This window comes from Arachis hypogaea, chromosome 4 (assembly GCF_003086295.3).
Source record: "Arachis hypogaea cultivar Tifrunner chromosome 4, arahy.Tifrunner.gnm2.J5K5, whole genome shotgun sequence".
Classification (NCBI taxonomy): domain Eukaryota; kingdom Viridiplantae; phylum Streptophyta; class Magnoliopsida; order Fabales; family Fabaceae; genus Arachis; species Arachis hypogaea.
Window position 1 is genome coordinate 41,883,347 of NC_092039.1, and position 23,877 is coordinate 41,907,223.

Consider the following 23,877-nt stretch of genomic DNA (forward strand, 5'->3'; position numbering starts at 1 on the left):
GGAGGGCAACATAAGGGAACAAAGCATAAAAGGCAACTGATGCTACGATTTTAGGAAATTGCACGATCGGCAAAAATTCCTTCCGGCAAGTGCACCGGTTATCGTCAAGTAAAAACTCACAATAGAGTGAGGTCGAATCCCACAAGGATTGGTTGAGTGAGCAATTCGGATTAGAAGTGTGTTCTAGTTGAGCGGAATCAAGATTTAGATGAGAATTGCGGAATCTTAAATTGCATGAATTAAAGAACGAGAAGCTAAATTGCTGAAATTAAAAGGGGTCGGGGTGATTGCATGAATTTAATTGCAAAATGTAAAGAGAAAGTGGTAGATCAGAAATGGGGAATTCATTGGGTTTCAGGAGATATTGAGATCTCCGAATCAAAACATTTTTATCCCTTCCTCAACCAATGCATTCATTGAATTTTGCTTGGCAATCTTATATGATTGGATCCCAATCCCTTGGCTCACCAATTCTCTCTAAAAACAAACAAATTCCCAATCCCTTGGTGTAAATGTTTATAAGAAGAGATGATGCTCGATCACTGATTATACCACACAGTTTCATGAACCACAATTTGGTAGGATTACATGTCACAATATCCATCCAAACCCCAATCCAATTCACTGTGAAAAAGCTTCTCTAGCATGAATCCTCCATTCCTTTCCCAAGGTTCCGAAGGATTCCAATTATGGATAGTTTCTTTCCCAAGACAACTAACCAATGGAATTAGATCGAGAAGCTTTCTAACAAAATTCAAGAGAAAAGATTGAAGAAGAAGATAAAAACTATTATTGATTCATTGAATTACAATAGAGCTCCCTAACCCAATGAAAGGGGGTTTAGTGAGTCATAGCTCTGAATTCAATTACAAAAAGTATGAAAACTAGAAAAAATGATCCAAAAGTCCGTCTAACTTAAATTCTATCCTATTTATACACTTTCTAAATTGAGCTTCTGTTGTGTTTCTTGGGCTTTGAGGCCTTTCCCTGATTTCCTTTTGCTTTGGGTTTATGATCCATAATCCTGATGAGGCTGCTGATCCAATTCTGTAACATTCATTGAGCCAACTTAGTGATAATCAAGTAATGACACATGACTCAACAAATTGAAATTCCAGACTCATCAATTCTTCAGGCCCAATCCCATAAACCATGATATTCAATTGGGTTTCATACCAGAGTACGTTTAAGTTAATGTTTGTGCTCAAATGCTAACTTAAACTGCAATATCTTTGGCCCAGAAACCCTTTCAAATAGTGGCGTTTAAGTTGCAGTTTAAGCTTCAGTTTAAGGTTAAACTGAAGCTTAAACGTGGAAATGGAAGAAAGCAACCCTGGAGGGTAAAGTAGTCGAACACGTTTAGGTTAAACTGAAGCTTAAACGTGGAAATGGAAGAAAGCAACCCCGGAGTGCGGAATGGTCGAACACGTTTAAGCTTCAGTTTAAGGTTAAACTGAAGCTTAAACGTGAAAATGAAGAAAGCAAACCTGGAGGAGAATTTTGGTCGAACACGTTTAAGCTTCAGTTTAAGGTTAAACTGAAGCTTAAACGTGGAAATGAAGAAGGCAACCCTGGAGGAGAATTTTGGTCGAACACGTTTAAGCTCCAGTTTAAGGTTAAGCTGGAGCTTAAACGTGGAAATGCTCCCTGGTGCATTTCTCATTTCTGGCGTTTAACTTCCAGTTTAAGGTTAAACTGGAGGTTAAACGCCACTTTCAGCTTTCATGATTTTGGCGTTTAAGTTCCAGTTTAAGCTTAAACTGGAGCTTAAACGCCACTGATAGTTCCCAGCATTATATGGCTTGGCAGTTTAAGTTCCAGTTTAAGCTTAAACTGGAACTTAAACTCCACATGTAATATTCAAGCTTCCTTTATTGATTTTGTTGCTTCCTTGCCTAGCCTCTTCTTCCCTGAAATCATCCAAACAACTGCATCAAAATCTTGCAAAATTTCATGAGAAATCTTCCATTCATAGCATTCAAGTAATATAACTAAAAACTCATGGAATTTGCATCAAAATTATACTGTTTTGATGGTTCATTGCTTTGTTATTCATTTAACCATTCTTGGTTACTTTAAGCTCAAGAAAATGCATAAAACACTAAAACTAACAGAAAAATGCTAGTGAAACTAGCCTAAGATGCCTTGGCATCAGCAACTCTGCCCTGCCCACTACAAGGGCAGAGCACAAATTTGTGCCTTGGAATCAAGAAGAAAATGTTGCCCTGCCCTCCACAAGGGCAGTATCGGGCTCACAAGGGAAGAAAATCAAAGGAAAATGTCTACCAATGCTTGCCACAAGAGTTGAACACGGGACCATGAGGAAGCAAGGAATTAAGCCTCACTTTGGTGCCAAGAAAGCCAAGGAAATTAAGTAGCGTGTGTTTCTGCCATGATTCGAATGCGGGACTTCAGTTTGGAAACACTGCCCTGCCCTCCGCGAGGGCAGGGCAGCATTTTGTTGTGGCATGAATCTGGCGCACCAAGGGACGATTCAGGCGCACCAAGGCACGGTTCTGGCAGCACCAACAGCGCACCACAGCACAATTCTGGCGCACCAATTTTTTCTGCCATGCCCTCCGCGAGGGCAGGGCAGCGTTCTGCGCACCAAGCCTGCACCACGCCGCACCACGCACGCACCAAGCACCGAATCCTGCCCTGCCCTCCACAAGGGCAGGGCAGCCTCCTGGAAGCTATTATTTTTGGGCCGAAAATTGAATTAAAAATCCAATTTAATTCATTTCTTCACCAAATCAAAAGCCCATCCAAATCCCAAAATCCAAGAATAGAAAGTGTATAAATAGGAGCTAGTTTGATGTAATTAAAACCTTTTACTTTACTTTTGAATTTTGCACTTTCTCTGAGCTTTGAATTTTATTTTTGCACTTTGGAGCTTCTCTTGGTGACTTCACTGAGATTTCAGAGAATTGGGGAGGAGAATTGATCTCTCTTCTTCCTCGTTCTTGCTTAGGCCTTTTTAATTTCCTTGTTTTGAGTTTTGGGTGTGAAGAATTGAGGAAATTCTGTCTCAATCTCCATTCAAAATCTCTTTAAACATCTTTCTGCACAATTGAGTTTAATTTCAATTTCCTTTACTGCTTCTTCTTCATTTTCTTGTCTATTGCTTTGAGAACTCGGATCTAGGAAGGTAATTGAGATCTAGGCTCTGCTACCTAGTCTCTGGAGTCCTGAGATCCCAATTTACTTTTGGTTCTTCTGTGAACCCTGCTGCACTTTCCTTTCAATTTCTGTTTGAATTCTCATTGCTCCCAATTCAATTTCTGCTTTATTAATTGTGGTAATTCAATTTCTCTTTGTATAGATTCTACAATCCCAGTCCTCGAATCCCTTTTACATTCAAGCAATTTACATTCCTTGCCATTTAAGTTACTGTAATTTACATTTCTTGCACTTTAAGTTTCAGTAATTTACTTTCTTGTTCTTTAAGATTCAGCAAGTTTATTTTCCTGTCCTTTAATTTACTGCAAATTCCCCCTCTCCCTTTACATTCCAAGCAATTTAGCTTCTGTTAAATACAACCCACTCAACCAAAACTTGATTCGCTTGACTAAATCAACCACTAAACTAAAATTGCTCAATCCTTCAATTCCTGTGGGATCGACCTCACTCATGTGAGTTATTATTACTTGACGCGACCCGGTACACTTGCTGGTGAGTTTTGTGTCGGATCATTTTCCGCACATCACCAATTTCCTTAAAGCTCCGTTTTGCTTTCTCCTTTCCCTTTGGTATGTTTCCTTTTGATCCTTTAAGTCATTCTGCCTTAGAAACTCTAAAACTACTCAACACACTAATCATGGCATCGAATGGAAATAAAGGTAATTAAAATAATTAATTTTCAAAGCTTAGGAAACATGTTTTTCACGATATGACATAATAAGGGAGGGAAAGTAAAACCATGCAATTAATGTGAATAAGTAGGTGAAGGATTGTATAAATCACTCAAATTAAGCACAAAATATCTCATGAATATGGGTTTATCAACCTCCCCACACTTAAACACTAGCATGTCCTCATGCTAAATCCAAGGTAAATAAATGAGGTTAAAGTGATGGAATGCAATGCAACCTAAATTAAATGCAACTAAATGCAAATTGTTTTTACCTACTTGGTTAAAAATAAGTAAGTTCTTCAAGGCAAATATGAACTGGATTTCACTAATTCAAATTACAAAATACAATACAAATAACTTGCAAGAAGAAGATAGCTCATGAAAGCAGGGAACATAGAATTGAGCACTGAACCCTTGGTAGTGTATATCATTCTAACTTTCAAGTGTCTAGGGTCAATTCTCTCAATTCTCTACTAATCTTGCTTTCTAGAGCTTGCTCTTCATCTAACAATCAACAAAAATTTAATGCACCAATACACAAATCAAGAGGTCTTTTAAGGGTTGTAATGAGGCTAGGGTCAAGGTAGGATTGTATTTGGCTAAGTGGACTAAAATTTAAATCCTTAATTAACTGAAACTTTCCCACCTAACTTAAACAATCTATGTAATCATAATACAGCATCTAGCCATCCATTAACCATGTTTTCCACATATTCATACATTCTAATTTTAAGTACAGTACATATGCATTGCCTTCACTACTTACTTTGGGGCATTTTGTCCCCTTTTTCTTATTTGCTTTTTTTTTATGCATATGATTAATTTATTGAATGCATGAACATGTCGTAAAACATTTTTTTCACATTTTTAAAAAATTCTAACATACTCAATTCTCAAACCAGATGTTTCCAAACCCACTCTTCCCCACACTTAATTCATAAGCATTCTCACTAGTCTAAGCTAACCAAGGATTCAAATTAAGGACATTATTGTTTTTCTCTTAGAGTTAATGATGTGCTAAAATAAAGAACAAAGGGGTAAAATAGGCTCAAAATTGGTTTGCAATAGATAATGAAAAGGTTAAGGCCATATGGGTATGTAAGCTCAGTGAAACAAGGCCTCAATCATATACGTGTATGCATACATTAAACAATGGAAATATAGAATCAAGCAAGACAAAGATCACAATTTTAGAGAGAAAAACACACACCAAAAATAAAATATTGGTTGATAGAATGCAACCAATCAAATAGGCTCAAAATCTCACTGGTTTTGTGTGTTCAAGCTTTAAACTATGTTCCAAAATAATATTTCTTCAAACAAGTGTAACAAAAAATTTTATTCAAATTAGTGAAATTCTCTAAAAATTTTCTTGAAAAAGAAAATATTACTTCAACCAAGTGGTAAAATATGCAAAAAAATCAAACAAATATGCAATCAATAATGCAAATGCAATAATGAACTACAAAGAAAATTTAAACATTGGTGCTAAAATATGAAGTGACTAACCCATGGAAGTCGGTATCGACCTCCCCACACTTAAAGATTGCACCGTCCTCGGTGCATGCTGAGATGTGCAGGTGGACGGGCTGTTCCAACTGATGCTTTTCTTCAAGGATTGTGCTGATGGACTTGTTTGTCTCTCCCATGTGATCGTCTTTTGGTTCTCTTCCTAGTGGCCATCCTGAAAGAAAAAAGGGAAGAAAAGTAACCCAAAAATAAAGATAGAAATTAAAAGATGGAGTATGGTTGGGTTAATGCCAGATGAAAAGGGTCTCATTCACATGGTAGCTACAACATGTAAGAAAACAATAGAAGCCATGGCATACCAGTGGTACAGAATATGCAACAATGGGGGAGAGAGTGGGGAAGGAAAGATAATATAAATTAAAAATCAATACAAAAGTAATATAGGTATAAAAGATTGGCATTGATTTAAATAATATTACCTAACCAGAATAAAACAAGTCATAAGCACCAAGATAATACCAGAGAAGAAATAACAATTGAATAAAAACATTTGAACACCAATGGTAAAAGAATAAATTTAGAAAAATAAATATGCAATGAATGAAAGTATGCAAATAAAATAAAATAAAATGAGAGGAAAAAAGGAGGAGGAGAAGAAGAAAAAAGAAAGTGAGAAAGGAGAGAGAAGGAAGAAATTAGGATTAGAAAATAGAGGATAAGAAAATTGGCACTAATCTGGATCGATTGTGCGACGCTGGCGACGCGGTCGCGTGGGTGACGCAGTCGCATGGTGCGCGATAAGGTTGGGCGACGCGGACGTGTGGGGCACGCGATCGCGTGACTTGATTTGTGCTAGTGGCGCATGTGCAGCCTCACGGTCGCACAACTCTTTGTTCGAAACTTGGTATTGCCAAAATCCAGGGTGACGCGGTCGCGTGGTCGACGCGATCGCGCGGGTAGCCTTATTTCCAATATGACGCGGACGCGTGGGTGACGCATTCGCGTGGCAGGGCTTGTGCTGCTAGCACGGGTCCAGCCCAATTCCAGCTCAACTTTCAGCCATACACCCTTTTTACGCCGATTTCAGGTCACGCGGTCACGTGGGAGGCTATTTTTCCAAATGACGCGGACGCGTCATCGACGCATTCACATGGAGTCAATTTGTGCTAATAGCGCGCCTCCAGCCCTGCTCCTACGTAACTCTCTGTTCAATTTATTATTCTCTTATCTCCTTGCGACGCGGACACGTCGCTGATGCGGTCGCGTTGCGTGCTCGCTTTTTTTTTTTTAATCTGAAAATATGCAGAATGTAGTGTTAATATGAATGTGATGCAAAACTCCAGGTTCAATATAATAAAATAAAATAAAATAAAAACAAACAAAACGAAATAAAATTGAGAAAGAAACGATCATACCATGGTGGGTTGTCTCCCACCTAGCACTTTTAGTTAAAGTCCTTAAGTTGGACATTTGGCGAGCTCCTTGTTATGGTGGCTTGTGCTTGAACTCATCCAGGAATCTCCACCAATGTTTGTATCTCTAGTAACCTCCGAAGTCCCAGACTAAGCACGTAAAGCCCTTACGAAGCTTTAAATAGATTCTTAGGCTCCCGGGGTGACAAATGTCAGAACAGATTCCAGGATCCCAAACTTTACCTTTACACCCGTTTTTGTCTTGATCTGCATTTTTCCAGCCGGGTGAAAGGTGATCTGAATTCTCACTGCAGTGACCAAACAGCTTCCTATACCCATTCAGTTGAGCTCTATACCAACCTTTGCATTTAAACTTAAAGCTTCCAACCATAATGAACCTTGCAGGATAATTCTTACCATTGGCCATCTTCTGCCTACTCTTAATGTCACAAAGAGCTCTAAGTTGACCATCCGTCTCTAGTAGCCCATATTCAAGTGGGATTAGAAAGCTATGGGATATGAATTTTACCCACTTGAATGTTGTGAAGGATGATGGTGACTTTGGGGGAGGTATCTTAAATGAAATTGCAAGCTCCACTCCCTTGTGCTCTTCTCTGATAATTACCACCTCTTTGCAAGCCTCTTCAATTTCAACCTCTTCCTCTTGGTAGCTTTCTTCCGGTTCAATCTCCTCTTCATTGCTTTCCAAGGGCATGGGAGGTTGTACTTCTTTTTCTTGAATCTCCATCTCTTGATCAACCTCTTCCAAGTCTTCAACTATGATATGCTTTGGAGGTTGTACACCCTCCTCAACATCAATTTCAACCGTCTTGGAATGAGGCTCTATGTCTTGACTTTCCCATGGAGGTTCTGCATCTCCTAAGTCTTCAACCACTTCTTCTTCTTCTTGATCAATGACAGCTTCTTCTACTTGTTCTAGTACGAATTCATTCTCTGTCTTGTTCACTGGGGTTTCTGGTATCTCTTTCATGCTACGCTCTTCACTAGACTGTCCACATGGGGCTGTGGCTGATCCTTGTGTATTTAAGTGTCTAGAAGCCCATTGAATTAATACTTGCCCCAGTTGTTGAGTGGTTGCCTGAAATCGATCCATTGTTTCCTTGAGACGATCCTTTGCCTCTTGATGCACTCGGTTTTCATAAGTAGGATCATAATGCTCTTGGATTGATGGATATGGAGATGGTGAATATTGAAGTGGTGGTTCTTTTGAGTAATTAGGTTGGAATTGGGGTGGTTCTATATATGGTTCATATGGCTCATAAGGTGGTTGGTATGGTGGTTGAGGGTTAGGGTCATATGGAGGTGAATGGTGGAAAGGGGCTTGCGAGTATGGTGGTCTAAAGTCATGTTGATGAGGGGGTTCATAGGCATATGGTGGCGGTTGTCGATAATCAAAAGAGCGCTCACCATAGCCATCATCTTGATATGCATCACATAATGGTTATTGATAGTCCATTGGAGGTGGTTGTTGCCATGAGGGTTGATCAAATCCTTGTGGCTCCTCCCATCTTTGATTGTTCCAACCATGGTGCATGTTGTCATTATAATCTCCTCTTCCTACAACATAATTGTAACCAGACTCATAACCAAAGGGGTGAGAGTTCATGGTAGTAAGAGAAAATAAAAACAAAAATTAATAAAAAGAAAATATTTTGAAAAAGATATAATTTTTGAAAAAAAGATATGAAAATATTTTTTGAAAAAGATATGATTTTTGAAAAAGATAAGATAAGATAAAAAAAATTTAAAATAGAAATCTGAAATTTTTTTTTTGAAAAATATTTACAATAACCAATAATAAGGCACACGTTTGCAATTCCCCGGCAACGGCGCCATTTTGACGTTATGATTTTTGCCAGTAAAGAATGTCATAAAAACAGTCGCGTTGTAGATATAGTCTCTAAACCGACAAAAATCCCTTCGTACAAACATTTTGGTTGTCACAAGTAACAAACCCCTTTTTAAAATTGATAACCGATTATTGAACCTCGGGTCGTCTTCTCAAGGAATTGCAAGGGGGTATGTTCTTATTATTGGCTATGAAAAAGGTAAAATTGGGGTTTTGGAAGTAAGGTGCGAATATATTATATGACAAGTAAAATAAAATAATAATAGCTGTAAAATAAACTCTTTGCAAGGTATAAGAACTGGAGGTCCTTCCCTAGTTATCCTTATCAATTGATGAGAATTGGATTTTTCTCCCACTTTGTTAACCTCTAACTATGTAGGTAAATTAAGTGGATGGATTACAATTTTCAATCAACAATGAGTTTGATAACTCTAGAGTCACCAATTATTTAACCACAACCAAGAATGTAAAAAGCTAAATTAAAATTATAAATATCTGAAATACCTTCAATTCAATTCAAAGCAGTAAAATCTAACATGGAAAATATTCATAAGCCAATTGGGCAACAGGAAAATCCAAATTATTTATATCAATAAAAAAAAGCAATCATCAATCTGAAATATCTCAAATAACATTAATTAAGAAAATCAATCTAAACATGGAACATTGAAAATAAATAAAAATAAAGAACTTGGGATTGAGAGTCACTCCTAAAACTAAGAGAAGTCCTAATCCTAATCCTAAGAGAGAGAGGAGAGAACCTCTCTCAAAACTAAATCTAAATCATGAAAAGTAAATTATGAAAAGCCCTCCTCTGAATGGATGCATTCCCCCACTTTATAACCTCTGGCCTATGCCTTCTGGACTTGGATTTGGGCCAAAAAGGGCTTTAGAACTTGCTGGGGCGTGTTCTATAATTTTCTGGTGCATGGTCTCTGTCACGTGTCCGCGTGGGTCACGCGGTCACATCATTCGGAGCTTTTCCTTGCCACACGGTTGCGTCAGTCATGCGACCGCGTCATGTGCGTTCTGCTAGAGGCGCGCGGTCGCGTCAGTCATGCGGCCGCGTCGCTGCTGATTCGTGCTTGGCACGCGATCGCGTCGTCCATGCGATCGCGTGGATACCAGTTTCCTTAAAGCTCCGTTTTGCTTTCTCCTTTCCCTTTGGTATGTTTCCTTTTTCATCCATTAAGTCATTCTGCCTTAGAAACTCTGAAACTACTCAACACACTAATCATGGCATCGAATGGAAATAAAGGTAATTAAAATAATTAATTTTCAAAGCTTAGGAAACATGTTTTTCACGATATGACATAATAAGGGAGGGAAAGTAAAACCATGCAATTAATGTGAATAAGTAGGTGAAGGATTGTATAAATCACTCAAATTAAGCACAAAATATCTCATGAAATATGGGTTTATCAGTTCCACCCTTATGTACCCACGTTAACTCCAACGTTAATTGTCTTAACGTGACCACTAATGTTGCCTTCTCAATTTTTGGCCAACGTTATTGGGACTCACTTTTCCCAATAACGTTGGCTTATACCCCTTCGCGAAAGTTATTGGGAATCACTTTTCCCATTAACATTGCTTAGTGCCTTTTATTCCTACGTTAGAGTTCACGTTAGTGTAGCTAACGTGACTCTTAACGTGGGTTTGTCTTACCTTCGAGAGCGTTAGTGACACTCACCTTTGTCAGTAACGCTCCAAATGCCCAAATTCTCTACGTTAGAACTCACGTTAACTAAGTTAACGTGGCTCTTAACGTAGTAGTGATGCCATCTTCCAACGTTAGTGACAAAAGTGAGTGTCACTAACGTTGGCGCTTTGATCTCAACTCCACGTTAACTTTCATGTTAATGGTCTTAACGTGAAAGTTAACGTAGGCAATGCTAGTTGGTCCAACGTTAGTGACAAAAGTGAGTGTCACTAACGTTGGCTTTTGTTTTCCTCTTCCACGTTAGAGTTCACATTAACTAAGTTAACGTGACTCTTAACGTGGATCATTGCCAAGTTTTCCAACGTTAGTGGTGTTCAATTTTTACCGCTAACGTTGGAAGAAAACGTTATTGGTGTTCACGTTTTCTCTTAACGTTGGAGTTCCCTTTTGCTTCTACGTTAACTACCACGTTAACTTAGTTAACGTGGTAAGTAACGTGAGCTATGGATGGCTTCGCAGGCGTTATTGGTGATCACTTTTCTCATTAACATTGTAAGCTTTTTACCATTCCACGTTAATGTTCATGTTAACTAGGTTAACGTGTATACTAACATGGTTCTTCCTTGCTTCCTTTGCCCTGAAATCAAGCAATTAAAGTGCATCAAAGCTCTAGCCAAAGTCATTAGATTATGCATCATCAATTTATCATGAAATTCTAGCAAAATTCTCATGAAATCATGCAAAGTTCACACTAGCTGCTTGAATCAAGGTGTGAGTGTATTTTCATTCAAAACTTGTCTTATTCACTAAGAAAATGCATGAAACTACCCTAAAACAGTAAAGAAAAGGTCAGTGAAACTGGCCTAGATGCCCTGGCATCACAACACCAAACTTAAAGCTTGTTTGTCCCTAAGCAAGTACTGAAGCATAAGAAGAATGAAATGAAAGAGAAAGAAGATAAAATATAAGTAGAACTCCTAGTTTATGGGGTTTCATGCATAGCAACTTAGGTTCCTCCCCTTTAGGTTTCAAGCCTTTATCAACTCCTTGGTCACTTTATTGATTGCATCCTTTGAGACTTCTTTCTTATTGATCCTTCCTTCTTTTTTTCAAGGTTTATTTTTTCCTTTTGCTAAGTGCTTTGTAAGAGGGCGACACTTTATGATAAGCTTTCAGCCAACACTCCCAAACCAGTTGGTTTAAGGTGCTAGGTGTTAAGACACCCCTAAGGACTTACTTCTTCAAGTCTCTTTCCCTCATACATACACACCACAGGCACATGGTTTGTTATTTTTCCTTTCTTGAGACCTTGGTGTCCAGCACCTCTTTGGGTTACTAAGTGTTCTGTAGCAAAGGTTACTCTTGATAGTGGACTTTCAGCTGATAATCCCGGATTAGTTAATCCAAGTTACCAAGTGATAAGGCACCCCTAAGAGCTTATTCATCCAAGTATATCCCTTGTACATAAACACCACAGACACATGCCTCAATTTTGAAACCCTTAGTGCCTAGCATTGTTTCTTATTGTGTTTCTTTCTTTTTCACTTTTATTGCTCTTCCTCTTTTCTTATTGGGATCTTATTGTTTAGTTAGTCTCAAAGGGTGTGTCTCAAACATAGAACTCAGGATAGATAGTTGCTTTCTTTCCTTATTTGGTGAACCAACTTAGCTTACTAATCATCTTACCACAAACATTCAGAATGCACTTCATAAAATAACTCCACTCTTGTTCTTTTCATAACATTTTCTTTTTGATTAACTTAAAGAGACAAGCATACAAGTAAGAAAGATGAAAGTGAACAATCAAGACATTAAGCTAGCACATTTAGATGTGAATAAAGAGGAACAAGTAAAAGATGCAGGTTCTATTCAATCATTTTTCACTTAGAGTTTTGCAGTTCGAGATGGTTTGAAACAACCTCATGATATCTTCCTTGGTATTCTCGTCCTAATATTTGCATCCCTTTCTGTTTCCTTGGATGATGGGGTATGCTCATTCCCTGAGATTGATTGAATTCCTGCAACACTATTGAAAGTTGCTTGTTCTCCAAGCACTTGGAAAAGGGTTAGCATGCATGTGTGGTTGTGAACATCAGAACTCAACTTGGTGTGTGAACACCAAACTTAGTTCTTTGCTTACTTGACAAATTGGACGCATGTAAGAACCTTGTGTGCTTTTTATTAAGAAACAACTATGAGCTAAAAAGATAATTTATATCTTAGAGGTTAAACCTCTCTCAAGTAAGTTCTCTAATTGCTAGAGGAATGCTTCATCACTAAGGGTTGCAATGCACTCTTCAGCTGGAGTTTTGGTGGAACACCAAACTTAGAGCCCTATATTCACCCTTGAATTATTTTTGGTGTGTAACACCAAACTTAGCTCCTCACACTATAGAGAATCCAACTTGAAATTTTTATTGAAAGACTTATGAAAAGAGTATTACCTCAGGTTGGGTTGCCTCCCAACAAAGCATTTTTTTTAGCGTCGCTAGCTCGACGATTCTTTCCTTTGTTGAGGTTATACTTCTGTTTGGGGATCTCCCCCACGCTGCCCAAGTAGTGTTTAAGTCTTTGTCCATTCACAGTGAACCTTCTATTTGAGTCTTCTTCCATTATTTCTATGTGTCCATAAGGTGAGACTTTTGTGACTAGAAAGGGTCCCGACCATCTTGATTTGAGTTTCCCAGGAAAGAGTTTCAGTCTAGAGTTGTAGAGAAGCACATGTTGCCCTTCTTCGAAACCTCTGGGTACCAAATTGAGATCATGTCTCCTTTCTGCTTTTTCCTTATAGATATTGGTATTTTCATAAGCTTGAGATCTAAATTCTTCCAATTCTTGAAGCTGCAGGACCCTTTTTTCACCAGCAGCAGTGCTATCTAGGTTCAGTGTTTTAAGGGCCCAGTAGGCCTTGTGCTCCATCTCTAATGGCAAGTGACAAGCCTTACCATACACCAGTTGATACGGGGACATCCCAATTGGTGTTTTGAAGGCTGTCCTGTATGCCAAAAGTGTATCATCTATCTTCTTTGCCCAGTCCTTTCTTGATATCCCCACAGTCTTTTCCAGAATCCTTTTCAACTCTCGGTTAGATATCTCTGTTTGCCCACTTGTTTAGGGATGATAAGGTGTGGCAACCTTATGCTTTACCCCATATCGCAGAAGTAGGGCTTCCAATGGTCTATTGCAGAAATGGCTCCCTCCATCACTGATGAGGGCTCGTGGGACTCAAAACTTGGTGAAGATATTCCTTCAAAGAAAGTTTATGACTACCTTGTTGTGATTAGTTGGGGTCGCCACTACCTCTACCCACTTAGATACATAGTCTACTGCCACCAAGATAAACTTGTTTGAATATGAGGGTGGGAATAGTCCCATGAAATCGAGTCCCCAAACATCAAACAGTTCAAGCTCTAGAATGTGTTGTTGTGGCATCTCATTTCTCTTGGGTAGGTTGCCAGCCCTTTGGCATTCGTTGCAGCTTCTCACGAACTCCTTAACATCTTTGAAGATAGTGGGCCAGAAGAACCCACATTGCAGCACCTTTACGGCAGTTCTTTCTCCTCCAAAGTGACCTCCATAACTAGCACTATGGCAACTCCACAGGACCCTTCGTTCTTCTTCTTTTGAGATGCACCTCCTAAGGATTCCATCTGAGCATTTCTTAAAGTGATAGGGTTCATCCCAAATGAAATACTTGGCATCATTGATGAGTTTCCTTCTTTGATATTTGTTGATTCTAGGGAGTAAGTCACCAGCTGCTTTAAAATTGGCAATATCCGCAAACCATGGTGCTTTATGAATCATCATTAGCTGCTCATTTGGGAAGAATTCATTTACACTTGTATCATGGGCATCATCCTTCTCACAAGGAATTTTGGATAGATGGTCTGCCACTTTGTTCTCCACACCCTTTTTGTCTCTAATTTCAATATTGAACTCCTGCAACAATAAGATTCATCTGATTAGTCTTGGTTTTGACTCTTGTTTGGCAAATAGATATTTGAGTGCTGTGTGATCAGTGAAAATAATAACTTTAGAGCCAATAAGATATGATCTAAATTTGTCAAATGCAAAAACTATTGCCAGCAAGTCCTTTTCGGTAGTGGTATAATTCCTTTGAGTATCATTAAGGACCTTGCTGGCATAGTATATCACATGCACCATATTTTCTTTTCTCTGCCCTAACACTACCCCAAATGCGAAATCAAATGCCTCACACATCAGTTCAAATGGTAAATTTCAATTAGGTGGGGTGATGATAGGAGCTGAGGATAGCCTCTTTTTCAAGTTTTCAAATGCTAGCATGCATTTCTCATAAAAAATAAATGGTGTATCAGACATCAGGAGATTGCTTAAGGGCTTGGCTATCTTTGAAAAATCTTTAATAAACCTTCTGTAGAAGTCAGCATGTCCCAAAAAGCTCCTAATTGCCTAGACATCACTTGGTGGAGGTAACTTTTCAATTAGCTCCACCCAAGCTCTGTGTACCTCAATGCCTTGATTAGAAACTTTATGGCCAAGAACTATTCCCTCTGTCACCATGAAATGACATTTTTCCCAGTTCAAGACTAAATTGGTTTCTTGACATCTTTTTAATACCAAGGTAAGATGGTTTAGGCAATTAGGGAAGGAATCTCCAAATACCGAGAAGTCATCCATGAAAACTTCAATGAACTTCTCTATCAATGAACCCTTATGTACCCACGTTAACTCCAACGTTAGTGGTCTTAACGTGACCACTACTGTTGCCTTCTCAATTTTTGGCCAACTTTATTGGGACTCACTTTTCCCAATAAAGTTGGCTTATACCCCTTCGCAAACGTTATTGGGAATCACTTTCCCATTAACGTTGCTTGGTGCCTTTTGTTCCTACGTTAGAGTTCACGTTAGTGTAGCTAACGTGACTCTTAACGTGGGTGTGTCTTACCTTCGAGAGCGTTAGTGACACTCACCTTTGTCACTAACGCTCCAAATGCCTAAATTCTCTATGTTAGAACTCACGTTAACTAAGTTAACGTGGCTCTTAACGTAGTAGTGATGCCATCTTCCAACGTTAGTGACAAAAGTGAGTGTCACTAACGTTGGCTCTTTGATCTCAACTCCACGTTAACTTTCATGTTAATTGTCTTAACGTGAAAGTTAACGTAGGCAATGCTAGTTGGTCCGACGTTAGTGACAAAACTGAGTGTCACTAATGTTGGCTTTTGTTTTCCTCTTCCACGTTAGAGTTCACATTAACTAACTTAACGTGACTCTTAACGTGGATCATTGCCAAGTTTTCCAACGTTAGTGGTGTTCACTTTTACCACTAACGTTGGAAGAAAACGTTATTGGTGTTCACGTTTTCTCTTAACGTTGGAGTTCCCTTTTGCTTCTATGTTAACTACCACGTTAACAAAGTTAACGTGGTAAGTAACGTGAGCTATGGATGGCTTCGCAGGCGTTATTGGTGATTACTTTTCTCATTAACGTTGTAAGCTTTTTACCATTCCACGTTAGTGTTCATATTAACTAGGTTAACGTGTATACTAACGTGGTTCTTCCTTGCTTCCTTTGCTCTAAAATCAAGCAATTAAAGTGCATCAAAGCTCTAGCCAAAGTCATGAGATTATGCATCATCAATTTATCATGAAATTCTAGCAAAATTCTCATGAAATCATGCACAGTTCACACTAGTTGCTTGAATTAAGGTGTGAGTGTATTTTCATTCAAAACTTGTCTTATTCACTAAGAAAATGCATGAAACTACCCTAAAACAGTAAAGAAAAGGTCAGTGAAACTGGCCTAGATGCCCTGGCATCATATGACAACTCCATAGGACCTCTCGTCCTTCTTCTTTTGAAATGCACCTCCTAAGGATTCCATCTGAGCATTTCTTGAAGAGATAGGGTTCATCCCAAATGAAATATTTAGCATCATTGATGAGTTTTCTTCTTTGATGTTTGTGGATTCCAGGGGGTAGGTCACCAGCTGCTTTAAAATTGGCAATATATGCAAACCAGGGTGCTTTGTGAACCAACATTAACTGCTCATCTGGGAAAAAACTCATTTACACTTGTATCATGTGTAGCGTCTTTCTCACAAGGGATTCCGGATAGATGATCTGCTACCTTATTCTCCACACCCTTTTTGTCTCTAATCTCAATGTTGAATTCCTGTAACAATAAGATCCATCTGATTAGTCTTGGTTTTGACTCCTATTTAGCAAATAGATAGTTGAGTGCTGTGTGATCAGTGAAAACAATAACTTTAGAGCCAATGAGGTAGGATCTAAATTTTTCAAATGCAAAAACTATTGCCAGTAACTCCTTTTCGGTAGTGATATAATTTTGTTGAGTGTCATTAAAGACCTTGCTGGAATAGTATATGACATGCACCAAATTTTCTTTCCTCTGTCCTAACACTGCCCCAACTGCGAAATCAGATGCATCACACATAGTTCGAATGGTAGATTCCAATTAGGTTGGTGATGATAGGAGCTGAGGATAGCATTTTTTTTCAAGTTCTCAAATGCAAGCATGCACTTCTCATCGAAGATAAATGGTGTATCAGATATAATGAGATTGCTTAAGGGCTTGGCTATCTTTGAAAAATCTTTAATAGACCTTCTATAAAAGCCAGCATGCCCCAAAAAGCTCCTAATTGCCTTAATATCACTTGGTGGAGGTAATTTTTCAATTAGCTCCACCTTAGCTCTGTCTACCTCAATGCCTTGGTTAGAAACTTTATGACCAATGACTATTCCTTCTGTCACCGTGAAGTGGCATTTTTCCCAATTCAAGACCAAGTTGGTCTCTTGACATCTTTTTAATACCAAGGCAAGATGGTTTAGGCAAATAGGAAAGGAGTCTCCGAATACTGAAAAGTCATCCATGAAAACTTCAATGAACTTTTCTATCATATCCGAGAAGATGGAAAGCATGCAGCGTTGAAAAGTTGTAGGTGCATTACATAGCCCAAATGGTGCACTATTTGGTTGTATCCTGAATAACCATCTAGAAAACAATAATATGCATGTCCTGTAAGTCTTTCCAGCATCTGATCCATAATGGGAAGTGGGAAATGATCTTTTCTTGTGGCTTCATTGTGCTTTCTGTAATCAATACACATCATCCATCCTGTGATAGTTCTTGTAAGGATCAGCTCATTTCTTTTGTTGGGTACCACAATGATTCCTCTTTTCTTGGGTACCACCTGGACTGGACTGACCCATGGGCTATCCGAAATTGGGTAGATTACTCCTCCCTGCCACAGCTTCATGACTTCCTTCTGCACCACCTCCTTCATCACTGGATTCAACCTCCTTTGGGGTTGTATGGAGGGTTTAGCATCATCTTCCAATAATATCTTATGCATGCATATGGCCGAACTGATTCCCTTCAAGTTAGCGAGTGTCCATCCAATGGCATCCTTATGCTTTTGTAGGACTTGAAGCAACTTCTCCTCTTGTTCTCGGCTGAGGGCTGAATTTATAATCACTGGATAGCTTTTATTCTCTCCTACGGGTGGGTGGCAGTACCTTTAGCTCAAGTTTGGGAGCTTATTTTCTTTCATCCTTCCCTTCTAGTGTGCCTTGAACATGCATTTCAGCTGTTGCAGCCTCTTCGCTTGATGATGATTCCTCTTCTTCTGTTAACTCCTCAAGTTCTTCTTCAAGAGTTTCTTGCACCACAGCATCCTCTGAGTCCAACCACATACATTCTCCCAATGAGTCTTGTGGGTAACTCATGGCTTTGAACACATTGAATATCATTTTCTCCTCATGTAGTCTAGGGACAATTCACCCTTTTGGACATCAATGATGGCTCCAGCAGTGGCCAAAAATGGTCTTTCCAAGATTATAGAGGTCTTAGCTCCATCCTCCATGTCCAATACTACGAAGTCTGCTGGAAAGATAAAGTCCCCCACCTTCACCAATAAATATTTTACTATTTCGTGGGGAAACTTGAATGATCGGTCTGCTAGTTGCAGGGCCATTCTTGTTGGTTTGGCCTCCTCAATCCTCATTTTCCTCATCATTGCTAAGGACATCAGATTTATGCTAACTCCTAGATCACATAAAGCCTTCTCCACTATCATTTCCCCTATGATACAAGGGATTTGGAAGCTCCCGGGATCCTTCAATTTCTGGGGCAATTTGTGCAGGATGATGGCACTGCATTCTTCGGTGAGTACCACAGTCTCATTGTTCTTCCAACTTCTCTTCTTGGTCATCAACTCCTTCAAGAACTTGGCAAAGAGTGGCGTTTGCTCTATTGCTTCAGCAAAGGGTATATTGATTTGCAGTTTCTTGAAGATTTCTAAGAATCTTGAGAATTGGTTGTCCTCTCCCTTCTTCTTTAATTGCTGAGGGTATGGGGCTTTTGAAAAGCATGGTTTTATCACTGCTCCCTCTTGATGTGACTTAGGAGTGGAGACTTGAGTTTCCTCTTGTCCCTTTTTTTCTTCATCCGAGTTCTTCTCTGGTAGTTTCTTGTGGGTCTCTCTCAATTCCTTCCCATTTCTGAGGGTGATAGCCTGACACTCCTCCCTTGGAGTTGAATTAGTGTTGCTATGAATGTTGTGTCCAGGGGCTTACTTGAATAGGTAGCCAATTTGTGTTTCAAGTTTCTTGATGGCAGCATCTTGATTCTGCATATTGGATTGCACTTCTTCCCGAAAAACTATGCTATCTTGAATTTCCTTACATATGCTTTCAAGCAGAGTCTCAATTTTTGAAAGTCTATCCTCGGTTGGTGATGGTGGGTTGAGATTCGGTGGTTGAGAAGAGTGATTAGGTGGGTGTTGATAGGATCTTTGTGAGGTATGTTGGTGAGTTGCATTGTTGTTGGGATTGTGGTTGTGGCGTCTCTAGTCTTGGCCTTGGTCTTGTTGGTTTCCCCACCCAAAGTTAGGGTGATTTCTCCATCCAGAATTGTAAGTTTTGGAGTATGGATCATGGATCTGTCTGGGTGAGTTTCCAACATAATTGGCTTATTCCCAGTCACCTTCTTCTCCTATATTCACTCCTTCTTGAGCTGGTGATGAAGTGATGACTGCTGCAACTTAGTTTTCTTCTACTTTTTTGGTTAGATCTGCTAGTTGCTTGGTGATCATCTTATTTTGGGCCAGCAATGCATCCATGTGGTTCAGCTCCATTACTCCTTGAGTGTTGCTTCTTTTAGAAGAATAGAAGTAGTCATTCTCAGCTACCGTTTCAATGACATCTATGGCTTCTTCAATGGTTTTCTTCTTGATTAGAGAGCCCCCTGATGAATGGCCTACAACCTTCTTTGACTCATAAGAAAGACCTTCATAGAAGATGTGCAATTGAACCCATTCATTGAACATGTTCGGTGGGCATCTTCTTGTTAAGTCCTTGAACCTCTCCCAGGCCTCATAGAGAGTTTCCCCATCTTGTTGCCTGAAAGTTTGCACCTCAGCCCTCAGCCTGTTGATTCTTTGAGGAGGGTAAAATCTTGCCAAAAATTTGTTCACCATATCTTCCCAATTTGTTAAGCTCTCCTTCGGAAAGGACTCCAGCCACTTGGATGCTTTGTCCCTGAGTGAAAAAAGGAACAAAAGTAGCCTATAGACATTCAGATGGACTCCATTACACTTCACAGTATCACATATTCTCAAGAAGGAGGTTAGATGTTGATTGGGGTCTTCTTGGGCACTTCCTCCAAATGAGCAGTTATTCTGAACAAGGGTGATGATCTGGGGTTTTAATTCAAAGTTGTTGGCATGTATGGTGGGCTTTTGGATACTACTTCCACAATTTCCTGGGTTTTGATTGATGTAAGAGCCTAGAACTCTCCTCTCTTGCCCAACATGATTTACAGGGCCTTCTCTGGCATGGTTGTGAGCTTCTCCTTCATGGTTATTTTCCAAGTTCTCCTCCATGTTTGTTTCAAAGCACTCTTCCTCTTCCTCAGCACCAACAATTCCTTTCCCTCTTGCTTCCCTCCTCAATATACAGAGGGTTCTCTCAGGTTCCGAATAAAAGGAAGTTGAAGCTCCACTCCTTCTCCCTGTCATACAATTAATAGAGCACACATCAAGGAATAAAATTAAGAGATTATTCTTGTTAGAGTGATTGTTAGTGTGAGTGGTGCAAATTATCAAACAGTTAGTAGGTTAGTGAACAAAATTGTAGATAATAACAAAGAAAACAATGAGGGGTGAGGGGATGAGGAAGAAACTAAAGAAACTGAAGAGAAATGACTAGATAAAATAAACAAATAAAAGAAAAATGCTCAATCTAGTGAACTTCCAACTTAATCATTGTTGATACAAAATCAATCCCAGTAACAACGCCATAAACTTGATGCACGGAAAATTGATGATGCATAATCTCATGACTTTGGCTAGAGCTTTGATGCACTTTATTTGCTTGATTTCAGGATAAAGGAAGCAAGGAAGAACCACGTTAGTACTCACGTTAATCGAGTTAACGTGACCACTAACGTAGAATGGTAAATAGCTTGCAACGTTAAGGAGAAAAGTGATCACCAATAACGCCCGCGAAGCCATCAGAAACCCACGTTAATTGCCACGTTAACTAAGTTAATGTGGTAGTTAACGTGGAAACAAAAGAAAGCTCCAATGTTAGTGGTAAACATGAACACCACTAACGTTCCTAGACTTGGCAATGAGCCATGTTAAGAGTCACGTTAACTTAGTTAACGTGAACTCTAACATGGAAGAGAGGAACAACGCCAACGTTAGTGACACTCACCGTTGTCACTAACGTTGGATCAACTAGCAATGCCCACGTTAGTGGTCACGTTAAGACCACTAACGTGAAAGTTAACGTAGATATGAGATTGATGAGCCAATGTTAGTGACACTCACCTTTGTCACTAACGTTGGAAGATGGCATTACTAGCACGTTAGTGGCCACGTTAACTTAGTTAACGTGAGCTCTAACGGGAGAGTAGGGGCACTTTGAGCGTTAGTGACAAAGGTAAGTGTCACTAACGCTCTCGAAGGTGAGACATAACCACGTTAAGAGCCACGTTAGTTACACTAACGTGAACTCTAACATAGGGACAAAGGGAATAAGACAACGTTAATGGGAAAGGTGAGTCCCAATAACGCTTGCGAAGGGTTATAAGCCAACGTTATTGGGAAAGGTGAGTCCCAATAATGCTAGCGAAGATTTACAAGGCAACGTTAGTGGTCACGTTAGTGCCACTAACTTTGGAGTTAACGTAGGCTATATGGGGTTGGAACGTTAGTGAAAATTGTGATTGCCACTAACGTTCTCGAACTCACAATGTCACTTAACGCTAACTTCACTAACGCCCATGCCTAATTGATACTTCTCTGCAAGCTGGGCCCACTAAAGATTGGAACTGCTTCAACTCAAGATCCAAAGCCCACATCTAAGACTTGAAGAACTCACTAGAAGATCAAGAGGAGTAGTATATATAGGAGTAGTTTGAACTATAGAGAAGCTTGGCACTTTGGAGAACTACTCTCTGTATATTTACTTTTCTGCACTTTTAGCTGGGATGTATTATTTTCTGCCATTTTCCATTTCTAGAGCTATGAACAACTAAACCCCTTTCATTGGGTTAGGGAGCTCTGTTGTAATTTGATGGATCAATTATAGTTTTCATTCTCTTCTTCTTTCTTCTCTTTTGATTTACTAGAAAGCTTTCGATCTTAATTCAATTGGCTAGTTGCCTTGGAAAAGAAAATCTCCATAATTGGATCTCCTCTGAGCCTTGAAAAAGGGATGAGGAGATCATGCTAGAAATGCTTTCTCATGTGGGACCAAATTGGGGTCTTGGTGGATATAGTGACATGTAATCCTCCCAACACTTTGATTTGGAAATACATGTGGTATAATCAGTAACCATACTAGATCTCTTCCCATGAGCAATTAAATCAAGGAATTGGACAATTGTTCAAGCTTAGAGAGATTGGATTACCAAGGAATTGGAATCTAATCACCTAAGATTGCCAAGGAGATCAATAGATGCATTGATTGAGGAAGAGATGAAAATGAACTTGATCCGGAGAATACAACATCTCCTGAGCCCAATGAATTCCCCATTTCTGATCTTACCCATTCTCTTTATTTTCTGTCATTTATTTTCATGCTCATTGCCCTAAATCCCCATTTAAGATTCTGCACTTTATTTTCTGCTATTTACTTTTCTGCCATTTAATTTTCTGCAATTCTCAAACTACACTCTGTTTAGCTCAACTAGCATACTCTTCTAACTAAAGTTGCTTGACCAATCAATCCCTGTGGGATTCGACCTCATTCTATTGTGAGTTTTTACTTGATGACAAATTCGGTATACTTGCCGAAGGAAAATTTGTTGAGAGACAAGTTTACGTGCATCAAGTTTATGGTGCTGTTGCCGGGGATTGATTTTGTATCAACAATGATTAAGTTGGAAGCTCACTAGATTGAGCATTTTTCCCTTATTTGTTTACTTTATTCCGTCATTTATTTTCACTTTGTTTAAATTCTTCTGCATCCTCTATACCCTCTCTGTTTTTCTTTCTTTCTTTGTTATTAGCTATAATTTTGCTCACTAACCCACTAATTGTTTGATAATTTGCATCACTCACACTAACAATCACTCTAACAAGAATAACCTCTTCATTTTATCTCTTCTTGCATGTTTTGTTAGTTGTATGGCAGGGAGAAGAGGGAGAACCTCAACTTCCTTTGATTCAGAACCTGAGAAAACCCTCTGGAGATTAAGGTGGGAAGCAAGAGGGAAAGGATTTGTTGGTGCTGAGGAAGAGGAAGAGTACTTTGAACCCAACATGGAAGAGAACTTGGAAAACAAAGCTCACAACCATGCTAGAGAAGGTCCTGCAAATCAAGCTGGGCAAGAAAGGAGAGTTCTAGGCTCCTACATCAATCCAAATCCAGGAAACTATGGAAGTAGCATCCAGAAGCCCATCATACATGCTAACAACTTTGAACTAAAACCCCAGCTCATCACCCTTGTTCAGAACAACTTCTCATTTGGAGGAAGTGCTCAAGAAGACCCCAATCAACATCTAACCACCTTCCTGAGAATTTATGACACTGTGAGGTCTAATGGAGTCCACCCGGATGTCTATAGGCTGCTGTTGTTCCCTTTTTCACTCAGGGACAAGGCATCCAAGTGGCTCAAATCTTTCCAAAGGAGAGTTTGACAAACTGGGAAGATGTGGTGAACAAATTTTTGGCAAGATTCTACCCTCCTCAAAGAATTAACAGGCTGAAAGTTGAGGTGCAGATTTTCAGGCAACAAGATGGTGAGACTCTCTATGAGGCTTGGGAGAGGTTCAAGGACTTAACAAGAAGATGCCCACCAGATATGTTCAATAAATGGGTGCAACTTCACATTTTCTATGAAGGTCTTTCCTATGAGTCAAAGAAGGCTGTAGATCATTCATCAGGGGGCTCTCTAAACAAAAAGAAAACCATTGAAGAAGCCATAGATGTCACTGAAACAGTAGCTGAGAATGACTACTTCTATGCCTCTGAAAGAAGCAACACTCGAGTAGTAATGGAGCTGAACCACATGAATGCATTGCTAGCTCAAAATAAGATTATCACCAAGCAGCTAGCAGATCTCACCAAGAAGGTGGAGGAAGACCAAGTTGCAGC

The 23,877-nt window shown here is 39.4% G+C and overlaps 1 non-coding gene across 1 annotated transcript; it reads right to left on the reverse strand.

Moving 5' to 3' along the window:
- Positions 1-23,482: 23,482 nt before the first annotated feature.
- LOC112799037 (small nucleolar RNA R71) lies at positions 23,483-23,589 on the reverse strand. The gene has a single exon (XR_003200626.1). It is a non-coding gene; the product is annotated as a small nucleolar RNA R71 (small nucleolar RNA).
- Positions 23,590-23,877: the final 288 nt, after the last annotated feature.